At 31.2% G+C, this 14974-nt stretch overlaps 1 long non-coding RNA gene and 1 pseudogene across 2 annotated transcripts in view; one reads left to right on the plus strand and one right to left on the minus strand.

Moving 5' to 3' along the window:
• Positions 1 to 9982, minus strand: part of LOC140045216 (uncharacterized) — a 44131-nt gene extending 34149 nt beyond the window's left edge. Inside the window, exon 1 of one of the 2 annotated variants that reach the window (XR_011844557.1) lies at positions 9799 to 9982. This is a non-coding gene — a long non-coding RNA (uncharacterized lncRNA). Of the gene's footprint in view, positions 1 to 6199; positions 6277 to 9798 lie in introns of those variants that run through there. The other variant, XR_011844558.1, reaches the window with a different exon arrangement.
• Positions 9983 to 12487: 2505 nt separating this feature from the next.
• LOC140045659 (5S ribosomal RNA) lies at positions 12488 to 12605 on the plus strand (annotated as a pseudogene).
• The last annotated feature ends 2369 nt before the right edge of the window (positions 12606 to 14974 follow it).

Genomic DNA, 14974 nt, shown 5'->3' on the forward strand with positions numbered 1-14974 from the left:
TGTCATGCAGAACCTATCAATGAATTACAGCGTTTCTTGTTATACCAATGATTCTATTTTGAATTGATCAATCATCCACTCAGTGTTTAGAATATTGGTTCTGATAGTTAAGATAGGTAAATTTGTTTACCCTTTTAACCTCATTTCTACAACAAATCCAATCGGTTTTTAAATGTGTTGGTGGTTTCAGAAATGACGACTTTGGTTGGCAAACTATTAAAATATATAATTACTAATTGTGAAAAAGTGGATCTCCTATCAGTCCTTTGTGAAATTTAGGTTTAAAAAGTCTAAGCTGATGTCCTCGTGTATTACTGCTTAGATTGCATCTCATTTGAAGGAAGTCTTCCTTGGCTACACCCTCGAAATCTTTTGAAAATTGTCAATCAAGTCACCATAAATTCGTCTGTCATACAGGGTTGTTAGGCCAAGAAAATTTAAACGATCTTCATATGAATAAAAATGGATAGCTGGAATTTGATTTGTTGTATGACGTTGTCCTCTTCAAGTGCGTTTATGTCTTTTTGGAGAAATGGATTTCATACCTGGACACAGTACGTAACGTAATGTTTGTAAATAACGTTAAAACCGTCTTTATCCATGTGTATAAAGGACTTCTTAATTACTTAAGGAGTTTTATATTTGTTATCACCGTCAGTCATGATAGCATAGATGCGAAGGCCTCAAGAAGAAGTCCCCAATTACCACTCCTTCCAACCTTGATAAAGTCCAATAGTTAGGGTTTTTGAAAAAACAAAGATTCGATACCCAGGTTTCTCTTTCGAGATTTCTTGAAACAACAAACTTCAATAAAAACTTGTATCATTGAAATAAAGAAAAAAATGTTTAAATAATTACATTATAGGGGGTCTCTGACCCAAACAAAAACATCTTGACATATGGTCATATAGGTCTCTGTTTTCGAAATTTTTCTAAAAACAAATTTCTAAATATTATTACATTATTATAGGTAATATTAATAATTTTTCTAAAAACAAATTTCCAAATATTACTGTATTACATTATTATAGGTAATATTAATATAATAGTAAAAGACCAATCTTTTGGCACATATGGCGTTTCATACATATAACACTTGACCTATTTTTTCCGACAAAAATCAAAACGATGACTGGTGGACAACATGAAAAAGACAAATTTACAACAGACTGGGAAAAGCCTATTAAAAAACTGTGTGTACTTTACAGAAATGTGAAAACAACATTTTGAGAAAATGACACTTTTATATTTAATTTCCTATGTTTTTATGTGTAAAATTAAATGTTTATCTCATAATTACTATAATATGAAGCATCAGTTGATCTTCAGATATACCTTTTTGGATAGCTCTGATGATGTAGATGATTTTCCGTGAATAAAAAAAAATCCTATATTTTGACTTTGTTTGACCTCTTGACCACATAAACTGACCTTAAAACCCAAAACTGAAGATGGCATCCACCCCTATCGTTTTTGTCACCCTACAAAGGATACATTCAACATGGTTGCCTGCTATTAACAAAAAATGCCCCCCAAACTTTTTATAGAGGACTTTTGTGTATTTGGCCTCTCTACTATTAGATCGAGTGGAAAACACCTCTATAATAGTCTTATTACATCACTTGGCTCTGGTAAATGATCTGTCTACGTATGGCTTAGATTGTTTTCGTTGCACTCACAAACAATAATATAGGCCTGCCTATAAAAGTTAATTTATATAGATATTAATTTGTATCTTAGATCGAGTGGAAACACACCTCTATAATAATAGGCCTACAATTACACCACTTGGCTCTGGTAAATCTGAGTTACGATCTTTCTGAGTATGGCTTAGATTGTTTTTAGTTGCACTCACAAACAATAATTAAGCCGTACATTCAGGCCATTACCCAAACCAAATGAATGAACTTTGAGTTAATTGTTTGCATTAATTCGCTTGACAGATTGCCAGGAGGTAGTACAACATATGTCACAGACTGGCCTATTGTTATTAGTTATTGCTACCGTGTACAATAATTATTGATAATTTGTATTAAATCTGAATGACAGAAAATAAAGTGTTATCAAATAAGAAGATATAAATATAATATTATAAATAGTAGAATTCATTGACTGCTGTGATCAACAATTTACCATGCATCTATGTAAACATAATCTTAAGACTTTTCGTTTTAACAATTTTCCACCAGAGAAATATAAAATACAATAAACTTGGAAAATACTTAAATCTTAGAGTGGTCACCAGGAAAATATATCACTATTTAAAATGTTAGGACACTATCTACACTCCATTGAGAATATAAATTGGCAATAACAAAACATAGAAATTAGTTTATAACTAGACATGAATTAGTATTACATTACAATTACAATTGTAAAAGCTCATCTTAAGTGATCTATCTTTTACTATGGTAAAGCTAGGGTTTAACATTTGAGTGTTCCGTTTGAACACCCTCAAGTCAGGAAAAAACATTTGCTTATCATAGATGTGTTCAACATACGAGAAGTCTTGCCAATAAAGGTTCAACCATGTTAGTGCTCCTTTGACTACATCCAGGAGCATCAAAGCATATAACATTCAAAAGCCCCTCAATTTTTTTCGGCTCTTTAGTAAACCATCTCATCCTATTTATCAAACAATATGCAGGTCTATTGACCATCCTTGGGAAATTTTTGAGTACATACCAGATCTGCATTAATACACCAGCAGTTTAGTTCTACTTAAGTCCAAATACATTAGGTTATCATTGCTATCATATACTGTACTTGAATACACTAACTAAAGGTACTTATGCCATTATTATATAATCAAAGTGGTTTAGTTTGTTAATGCATTTTTACAATTAGCTCTCTATACAAGGGCATAATTTTGAAGTAATAGAACTTAAAAACCTGGTGGTAGCCTGTATTACATGACATAATAGTTATGTATGAATTAAAAATAAATTATTCATACTCTATTCTTTATTTTGAACCATCAGTGCAAAGCATTAATAACAGATTAAATATAAAATAGAAAATATATAACCGAATATTTAAAATGTTGATAATTTTGTTCAAAGGGTATCTAAAGAATGACGGTGATTGTACAATGACAAAAAGTTTTCAAAAACACACATTTTCAAACAAATGCAAGAAAAAGTAATTGTGATTCAACACATCTTAAGACTATTCTTTTAATTTCTAAGGACCATATTACTCCACTCCCAAAGACTTGTAATTATGAAATAGCTTAAATATTGTTGCACTCTGTTCTAGGTAGGGCACCATACAAAAGCCTACATATACGGCCATACTGCGTTGAAACATCGGTTCTCGTCAGATCACCGAAGTTAAGCAACGTTGGGCCCGGTTGCGTTCTGGATGGGAGACCGTCTAGAAATCGTGGCGGGTGCTGTGTATACTGGAGAGTAATGGTGTAATGGTAATATCGGACTAGCATGTGATAGGCATGGGTTCGAGGTTATCTGTACCATACTAATTGCATCCTTTAGGCAAGATGCTTTACTCTCATTGCCTCGTCCTTCGGATGGGATGTAAAGCCGCTGGTCCCGTGTACTTAACAGTGCACGTTAAAGAACTTGGTACACTATTCGAAAAGAGTAGGTGATCGTCTCCCGGTGTGCTGATCTGGTAGGCGCTGCACTGCTGGCTGCCGTGGGTTCGTAGAGGGCCTAATCCGAATCTCCTCAGTTTCCAGTTAAGCTTGAGTAAGCTAAGATAATTACCATTACCTTTACCTTTACCTTTACATAGAATAAAATGATTATGAATAGGGACATTAAGTACTGCTCTGTTTATAGACAATTTAAGCAAATTCTTATTTTCTTATTGCATTAGTAACTTTTAAAAACTTGTATTACATGTTTTTTATACTATAAAATTCAAACTTAATAACTTATACAATACAATTCTATAAAATGCTTCATTCTCCTAAAAGTACTCGTTAATATTTGAAAGGGTAAATTTTATATCATAATTTAGAGGTTAAATATAATACTAAACGAAATAGCTTTTATGTATATTTTTAAACCGAAAAAATATATATAAAGACTCGAGGTGAAGAATCTGACTTAACATTACATTCCCTCAATCATCCCCTTTTGACTATTTTTAGCACTACACTAATAATTGTTTATTAAAAATACAAATATGTTTTTATTTATAAGTTTATGATAATAAAGGATGTTTTTTTCGTTTGTTTGTTTTATTGGTTTCTCCACACATTAAAAAAAAAATAAAAAAATTACAAATTACACATAACTTAAACATTACAATAAACATAAAAACATCAAAAATGTGCAGATGGAGGTCAAAATAAGTTTAAAAGGAATGTTTCTCGCATTACTCGTTCAAGTACCAGCAATTATAACCTGACAATCCCACGAACTAAACGAAAGACATTTGCTGACCGTTCGTTCACCGTAGCAGGACCCAAAATTTGGAACAGATTAACAAGTCACATTAAACACTTAGGTCGTGTTTATACAACACCCTAAATTTGAACACGGCTTTAATTTTTAGCGTGTTGTTCGGACCGAGGTCAACCCACCTTAACGTTTGCTGTTATACTAGAAATCACGATACCGTGTTATACCGGAAGTTTCATCAACACGCAGTGCATGCTAGGATAAAAGGTCAAATCGTTGATCGCGCTTGAATTGGCTGAGTTGTCAACAATCATCGTCGCCTCCTCGCTGTCCGATGTATTCGCGCGGTTTTTACCATTTTCATTATATTGTATTCGTTCACGTTTGCATTGTTGTTTATTTTGTTCTCGGTTCATTTAAATTAATAAAAGTTATTTTAAGGGTTTCATTGTTTCATCTATACACTATGGAAGAAGATGCCACTTTTGCGATGTTATTTTTTTGATTCTGTTTGGAGTGGGAAACGATAGAGGCCTACTACCACTACGAGTTGGCCCCACTAGGCTAGGCGTAAGACGTGGTAGGAGGATGATTGCTGGCAGCGAAGCAGCAATAAATGGGCCCAATCTTGTTAGCAATGATTGATATTACGACCTGTTTTAACGAGAGGTCAAAATATACCCTGAGGACACTTCCAACACGGTAACGGCGACCGGGAATCCACCAAATTTTAGGATTCAGCCAAGTAGCCTTTTTTGCAATTAAAATCTCATTACACGGAATCTCTTTGTTGTTATACAACACACTTTTCGTAGGCGTGTAGAATATGCGTGTAATAGCGTGTTGTATAAACGCGCCCTTAGACGACTATAATCAGTTTAAAAAACATTTAAAAGCACTATATTTCAAACAATGTTACGATACTAATTGATGTGAAGCGCCGCTGATTATAATTAAATGTTGTATAAATGTGCGCTATACAAGTAATAATAATAATAATAATAACAGACAGGATAAAAAATTGTAAAAAAACAAAGTAAAAAACAAAAACAGGAGAACGTTTAGATAGAAACACTTACAAAATGTTATTTTGAACATTTTCTTTAAATAATATTGCTCACTAATTTCCTATTCAGCTTTCATGTTTTTCAACATGTACTGTAATGTACAAATTGGCTTAATCTATTTTTGCAATACTTAATTTATTGCTTACACTTGTCAGTAAGTAGCTATCGTCTATGAAATTGTTTTTGTACATATACATTTAATAGTACAGTACATTAATAATAGTCTGAATATCAGAGATAGCCATTTGGTTTCCCAGTGTTCCCAGTAACTACCAGAACTAGCTATGAAATTGTGTTTATATACATTCAATAGAACAGTACATAAAATAATCTGAATATCGCAGATAGCCATTTGGAATTCCCACTGTTTACCAGTACCAGTAACTAGCTATGAAATTGTTTTTATATACATTCAATAGTACAGTACATTATAACCGTCAGTCTGAATTTCACAGATATCCATTTGGAAATCCGACTGTTTACCATTAACTCGCTATGAAATTGTGTTTATATATATTAAATAGTACGACAGTACATTATAACAGTCCATAATTTTCTGTTAAAACAAACAAGGAAAAGAATTACAATTTCTGCATAAAAAGGAAACGAAAATTGTCCATTCTGAAGGTTAACCATTAAGTATTAAACAATGCACTTTTAATGTTACAAAGAAAAATGGATATTTTATTATGCGTAAAACAACAAACACAATTAAACACCAAATACATTTCTAACAAATAAATACAATTCTGATAAACTTACGTACTATTATTATAAAAGTAATTTCCAGCGATGTACAATACATATAAAATCCAAAATATGACAGAATTGAGTGTAGCCGGCAACCTACTAGCAAAATGACAATCCCTCACAATACCTTACTCAACAAAGCAATGAACATGAATAAATGGAACAGTCCAATTTACATTAATGACAAGGTTAAAATAAGCCTCAACAAAATGGAATAGTCAAATATCATACAAAAATAATTCAATAGTCTAATGTGTGTTGATAAAATGGAATAGTCCATTAAATAGTTCTATGACTAACAGCAAATAACAAAGCAGTGCTTATGAAAAAATGGAATAGTCCGGAGTGTATTTTTCCTGTTGTCTATATTGAGTGATATAGTGTAATGTCCAATCAGCTGATGTTGCCACCTTTGTGCAGACTAGTAATAAAACACTTCAGTACAAAGGGTTAAAATCCGTACACACGCGTATCTCCTGTATACACACACCAATTATTTATTCTTTTAGATACCATTATTGATGTTAATGAACAAAAAAGTAATGCCTCTATCATTTGGTAAATGACAGACAAATTAATATTAAAAGTCATATTCGCCTTCTATGTCAGTTTTCATTAAAACATTTTTTTAAGAAGATATCCCGATGGATTTGTTGAGTTAGTATCATTGTTTTATATTTATGTTCCTTTGTCTGGGATAAAACAAAGTGTGGGGAACAATGCACGATGACATTCTACTCCATTGACTTAATTGTTTTAATAAATTATTTAAGTTTTGCATAAATAATAAATGGCCTTGATATCATGTTGGATTTAAAATTCAAAATTATATTAAGTTACTTTTAAATGAAGAAATCATATTTAAAATAAGATATTTATTTTAATAAGTAAAGATAATTTCTTTTTAAACACAGGCAAAAAATAATTTTTCTTTTAATACTTACATTATATTATTCTGGCTACATTACTAATTTGACAAAAAAAAAAAGTGATAAAGTATGGTAGTGATATGACACCATAAAGTTTGATAGTGTAGACAGAGCTTTAACTTATAGATGTAATTAGTTAATTTCATTTAGGCCAAAAAAAAATGTATTTCACGTTTAAATTGTAATATTTGAGGTGCTTTAACTATATTGTGATAACATGATAATAATAGTTTAAAAGTTCAGTTAATATTCCAATTTATGAATGAATTATTAATGACTGACATTTTAATCATGAAATTTTGATGGGAAATTATGACATCAATCAACCTAAACTTTAATATTTTGCTAGTCAATCATTATTATCAGGCAATAACCTGATAATAACCTTAATAGTGCTTTAATTATATACTTTCTACAATTTCTAAGATTCTGGGATTCGAATCTTGACTAACATTCAGTAACAGTACTAATAGCTCATTGCTAACTATTATTCACCTCTAAATCTTCAAAACAAGAATTTATTTTGAAAGCATATATTTCTAATTTGTTAATTGCCGATTAAATTGACTAAAATAACAATTTTAATACTGTAGGTGCATGCTGCAACCAATATCAAAACAGAAAGGTGTGCTTGCAATGCTCCCACCCCTCTTAAAATGTAACAGCCATGTCTTAAAATAAATAATGACTATTTTCATGTTTATGCAACCCGGCGGACCGTTTTTATCATTTATGAAATATTTATCCCCCCACCCCGCTAATCTATAATGCTGGATCTGCCCCTGGCTAGAAATGTGTTATGATTGATGCTCCTATTAACCTAGCACAAAACTATTTCAGTGTATTAATTACATAATTAACCTGGATTTCTCCAATGTTAATTTAGTTGATATCTGCAAATAATATTGCACCTACCTATAGGCATTATTGATGTTTTTCAATTAAATAATATAATTTAGCTGCAATCAATCTTGGGGAAGTCATGAAATTGAGAAGGTACGTGGAATACAATTACAAGGGTGGTATTGCAAGTGGGTGGTATTGCAAGTGGGTAGAATAAAAGTCAGTATGAAAAATTATTTTTCAATATAGTGAGTCTTTATGAATGCATTCTTCTGTAGAAAGAAATTGAGGGATATAGATGGACCAGTCATGGCACCAGGATTTGCCTCACAACGGATGTGAAAAATACAAGCTCAATTAGGCCCTGTTCAGACCCATGGCGTTAGACCGTTTTAGCGTACGACGCTAAAAGAATGTGTGTCTGAACAGTTGGGGATTAGCGTACAACGCGTCGTACAACGGTTGTAGCGTTGTAGTGGAAAACGGTTGATAGTACCGTTTTAGCGTACGACGCTACTGTAAGTCAACGTTGTATCCAATCAGAACGTTTCCTGTTATGACGCTATACAAGGTTTGACCTAGGCTGACATCTTGTATCGTCAATGTGTGAGATGGATTTCAATAACAAAAAGGCCAGAATAAATAAGGCCTAACTACACTACAAATACAACTGTTACAAAGGCTACAAACTACTATCAACTGATTACCATTATATTTTCTAACAAATGACATAAATACATGCACCTTGTATTTAAACAGGGACTACGATCCCATACGCTTTTAGGCCTAGACCTAGCTAGGCCTAGAGTCGATCATTCACGCATTTCATTCAAGCTAAAAACTAGCGTGGGACATCAAGTCACTCATTCATACAAGGCAGACTAGACTGGACAAGTTTAATGCTGAAAACTAACCCCCTAACTCCTAAAAAATTCAGTAAACAAACAAGGGGAGCTGTGTCCCTTTTATTAGCAAGTTAAGGGTTATTTTCAACCGACTGGAACAAAGAATATATATCTTTGACTGGACTGGATAGACTAATCACAATCAATTTTTTCTTCATCATTAGAACTTGGCCTGCTTTATTTTCGTAACACAAGAACCTGGGGAAAATGTTTTTAACACAAAATAAAACAATAGAAACAGAAATTTGGCTTTACTATATTTTTCTTAAATAAATGCTGAGGTATGTTTTATTTACGGCAAATTTTGTCATAATTGTAGGGCTGAGATCTAGGCCTATATACAGAGTGGAAATAATGATCAAAACACGTGGGTAAGAGCACATGAATATGCAACTAGAAACAACCTGAATGACGTACTTCCGTTGTAACGATAATCGTACGCTATGGGTCTGAACACCTCGTTTTTTTCTCTGCGGTTTGTAACGTGACCTTGCTAGTAACGTTGTACGCTAAAACGGTCTAACGCCATGGGTCTGAACAGGGCCTAAGCTATTTTATAGGCCTAATGGCATTGACACTACTGTTGATGTATTGTCCTCCAAAAACATGAAAAATGAAGATTAATAAAATTAGACTTTGCATAGGCCATTTTGCAGATTGTAATACTATAATGATGATGTCATTTATAAAAAGAGAGAATAAATAGTTAGATAGACAGACAATTTGAATATTTTTTACTTTAAATTACAGCTTTTTTCAGGTAAATCATTTTTTTTCCCAATTTTTAATAACTATTATGTGACAATTAAAATGGCATATTAAAACAAAAATGGGGGAATAATTTACTCAAATTCCCACTCACTTCTCCCTCCCCTTTTCTTGCCTTAATACAAAAAAGATAATTACAGTAAATTGGATAAACAGACATACTTACAACGACATACATAGCAATGAAATATAATTCCAAATTTGGTGAATAATATAGAATAAATTCCATTCATGTTCAAACCTGCAGATACAAAAATTAAAGTTTTATAAGAAAAAAACTGCTAAAATAAATCCAGGATAAATCCACTGAAAAATTCATATTCCCATACAGTCTTATTGCTTCCATTAGGAATACATCCAAGCAGTATGCAAGTACACTACGGAATACAATGGATTACAATATTCTCATTGTCAAAGTACACAATTTGTAATTAATGGAAGAGAGTGTTTGTGATCCAGGCCAATGATATCGCACAATAGATTTTATCATGATAAATGCCCAGGGTCGTATAAAAGAACAATAATTATATTGTCATGAAATTCTTTTATTATGTCCTATGGCAGGTATTTTCCCCAATTTTATTAATTTTATATTCCTTTGTCTAGAGTATATCAACTTGCAATAATGGGTATATTTATTATTATCATGTTTAAGATGATTTTTTTATATTGGTAAAATAGTTGCTTTTTTTAAATAAGAATGTTTTTATTTTATGAATAATTCTTCAAATTTTGTTATAACATATAGTATTAATATAATAATAATTTATAATTATACTATATAATTTATTTGATTTCTTTTATGATAATTTCTATTCACACTTCAATTTCAATTTAATGCAATCATTATATTCGATAATTTTCAATTAAAATTGACTTTTAAAAATCTGTTTTAAGCAAGGCCATGAATACAAAAAGAACCTTCCGTCTCTCAGAATTTAATTAATTTTCAGAGGTAACATTTATTTTTCTGTAGTAAAAATAGTTCAAAAGAGGAATAGTTGAAAATATAAAAAATTAAATGCTCGAGTTTAGTCCCATGTTCGAGTAAGTCCCATGCTCGAATAAGTCCCACTTTCGATTATAGTCCCATGCTTAAGTATAGTCCCATACTTAAGTATAGTCCTATGCTTGAGTATAGTCCCATGTTCAAGTATAGTCCTATGCTTGAGTATAGTCCCATGTTCAAGTATAGTCCCATGTTCAAGTATAGTCCCATGTTCAAGTATAGTCCCACACTTGAGTATAATCCCATGTTCAAGTATAGTCCCATGCTTAAGTATAGTCCCATACTTAAGTATAGTCCTATGCTTGAGTATAGTCCCATGTTCAAGTATAGTCTCATGTTCAAGTATAGTCCCATGTTCAAGTATAGTCCCATTTCAAGTATAGTCCCATGTTCAAGTATAGTCCCATGTTTAAGTATAGTCCCATTTCAAGTATAGTCCCATGTTCAAGTATAGTCCCATGCTTGAGTATAATCCCATGCCTGAGTACATTTAGACATACAGGTAAGACTAAAGTAAATTTCATTGTTAATGTAATTCGTGTATAATCCAAACCTATAAGTTTTGCCAAATTTCCTACCTGACCCCTTGATTGACAATGCTATTTAAAAGGCAAGTTTAAATACAATACATTGACCTATATTTTTCGTCATGTCACGACATTACACGATCATCATATTATATGATTTTCACATAAAACATACACTATCCCAAGAGGTCGCAATAAAAAATCCGACAAAAATCAATTTAAAAATTAATGTTGAAGTAGGAGAATAAAATTGCTATATTACAATGTGTCTAACGGTAATTCTTTATCAGAACTGTATCAAAAATGAATAATTTAATATTTAATATAAACAAGAAAAAGTCAAGAGTCACTGAAATTATGGCAGATAAATAGTATTAAAATTACTTTACAAAATAGCAATAAAGTTTCACTTACATTTAAAAAATGGCTTTTTTGTATATAATAATAATTCAGGAACAATAATTTTCTTTGTGACTGGTCAAATTTTTTTTTAATTACTTATTGAAAATAATTTTTCATGGTAAAGAAGAAACGCATTAGAAAATATGATGCAAAAATGTTTCAATAAATTTTACTATAAAGAAATGTCACATTTTATGAATAAAGTGGCACTGTATTGTAGGTTGGTGGTAAATATTCTTCAGTGCCACTCCCACAGTACTGGGTTCAAATCTAAACAATAGCAGAATTTCTTCCCAAAAGCATTACCAACTGCCATGTATACACAATTGGAATATAAAAATATTGGATTAAATTTTAGTTAAAACATTTTTATGAAAGTGGCACTGTAGGTTGGTGATAAACATTCCTTCCTGCCACTCCCAAAGTACTATCTTCAAATCTAAGCAATATCCGGATTTCTTAAATGCCAAAAGCACTGCCTACGTCTCACATTTATTCTTCAAACATTAATTGGCATTTAACGTTGTTGGAATTTATGTTTTCCATGAGTTACAATTGTTATTATCCAAATCGGGTTAATAATGTTTCTTTGCTAGCGGCAAGGCAATGAAACGATCATCATTGGCAGTCAATGTTGACGCTGATTACGCAACGCGTGTGTATGCTATTAGCCAGATAAACATGATTTAAGAATCACTAACAAAAATGTGCTCATTAACAACAATAGTTAATAATGAAATCCTGTAATGAAATTGGTAACTCAAGTGTTGACAACTAATAAACATTATTTTTAAATTTACAAGGACCCTGTATGTATTTGCAATTAGTATCCTTAATGAAGAATCATTTTTTGAATAACAATTTAGATGGCTTACATTTTACACAGCATCATCCCTATACTATCTCAAAGTTATAGGTTATACGGCTTTACCAAGTTGAAACACCAGTTCTCGTCAGATCACCGAAGTTAAGCAATATTGGGCCTGGTTAGAGCTTGGATGGGAGACCATGTGGGAATATCGGGTGCTGTATATGGAGCTGGGGTCCCGTTAGGCATTTGAAATCAGCATTGCTGACTCTTATGGCAGCCTTGCATCTAGTATCTGCCTCAGACGTATTGGCCCATGCCTTTCCTCTGGTCAAGGTGGACACTGGACGAGAAAAGCCCTTGATCAATGTTAGGACCAATCAACGTGCTTTAAACATTCCTGGCTTTGTTTGTATCAAACCTGTTAGTCGCAGTAATTATCGCTGTTGGTTTTGATTAAATAAAAAATAAAATAAATTAAATGCTGACTACCTTCTACCTCCAAAGATTTTGCCTAAGCAGTAGTAGGTGAAATATAAGTGAATTAGACTGGAAATACCAAATTTGATTGAAATATGCAAATTAACTCGATTTAATTATATTTTCTACTTCAATTTAATAGCCATATTCATTTATGTCAATTGCCATGGTTACAAAGAACAATTTTTACAAGAAATTATTTGTAATTATTATTATTGAAAAATTGTTTAGTCTAGAATTATGTCCCATTTCTGTCTTATTTCTACTACAGTAATTTCAAATGGCATATCTTTTATACAATCTTTGTGACAAAAAGACTTATTGAACAAATTTCAAATAAATTTAACATTCAGTAGACCCCAGACATCTTTTTCTGAACAAGTTTTTTTTATGGGACACTGGGAATTTATAAAATTCTGTCATTTCATACATTTTAACATTGTATTTGGTTGCAACCCGTTCTTTCTCGGTTTAGATCCATTGGAAATAGAAAGATTAAGAATATTAACCAGTACAATGAAGTGGAAACTGAAATTGAAATGCGTGCCAGCTAATTGTCGGTCAGATAAACACAAATTTCTACCAAAAACTGTCTTTGAGATTCCAAAATGGTAAATTGAAAGCTCTGTTAGTTGTGTTTACTGCATATGAAAGAGTATTATTATTAATATACTCTTGCCCAACACAAATTTCTCTTGGTTTTTCCTTTTGATTTTACTTTTTGGGACTTTTCCACTTTCAAAACTGAAATGTATTACCATTTTTTAAGACACTTCTTTCTTTTCCAGTCTGTTTTATTCTCATAAAATATTTGTAAATTAAAAGAAATTTTCTTTTTTATTGTAATTTTGTTTTGAAAGAAATAAAAAAATGTGATAAATAATAATAATAATATTTACTGTGATAAACAGTGTAATATCAATTGTTACCAGAAAGATCCATTTTTAGAAAATGAAATTTGAACTTATGACCTATTTTTTTTACAGGAAGAGTGCTTTAACCAATGAACCATATCATAATTTCATATTGTTATTTAAGATTCCCTCTAGTTCTTCTTAATTTCTTGTGAAAGAAAGAATCGTTGCATGCATTCTTTGTCTACATTTTGAAAATTTTTGAAGCTTTCTGTTTTATCCTCAAAAATATAATAATAAATAAATAATAAATAAATAAATATTATGAATAATAAATATATTAATGAATAATAAATTAAATAAATGAACACAATGAATAATTAAAATAAATAAACATAATGAATAATTAAATTAATAAATAATATAAATAAATAAATATCAATGAATAATTACGCCTAATAATTAAAAAATAAATAAAATAAACATAATAAAAAAATATATATAAAAGTAAATAATAAATAAATAATAGGCCTACAGTGAATTAACGTCTTCATATGAATAAAGTGTAAAATAATACTGCTGATCAAATGTATGTATTTCAACAGGATTGATTTTAAGAAAATCAATCCTCTAAAAGGAAGGAAGATAAGATAAAGATTGAACCAAAGCCAATAGCCTCTTATGACACGTTTAAGCCAAGTAAACCACATGGGAGTCTTTCTCAATTACATAGAGGCTGACGACAGAGAAGTAAAGAAATATCACTATAGGATGAATATAATATAAAGATTAAAAAGATAAAACAAACAAAAAAAGAAATTTAAAAAAAATTAAAACAAAGAGAAAAGATGGGATTTGAGTTGATACTTAATAAAAGATCGAGAGACGGAGATTCCTGCATAGTCACCAGAATTTGGTTTCAATGCTTCGGAGCAGCAACATAGAAGGAACGAACGTCACATGTTATGTGGCTTTATTTCATGAAACCTCAATTTGCAACATGACAAATATATGGCTTAAAGAAATTTATTTGATTTTAAATTAAATAAGACATGACAACAACTGCATTTAAATAATATTTCAATAATTACTAAACATTTCGGGAAAAAAACTGTAACTACAGACGACAGATTTAAATTGTTTGCATAATTGTTTAAATTAATGCACATGTAATGTTCTATGTAAGACTGCATATTTTTTTATGATACATTTCAATTCAGACAACACCCAAAATCATGTGAAATTCAGCTAAAAAGCTTACT

This window comes from Antedon mediterranea, chromosome 3 (assembly GCF_964355755.1).
Source record: "Antedon mediterranea chromosome 3, ecAntMedi1.1, whole genome shotgun sequence".
Lineage (NCBI taxonomy): Eukaryota > Metazoa > Echinodermata > Crinoidea > Comatulida > Antedonidae > Antedon > Antedon mediterranea.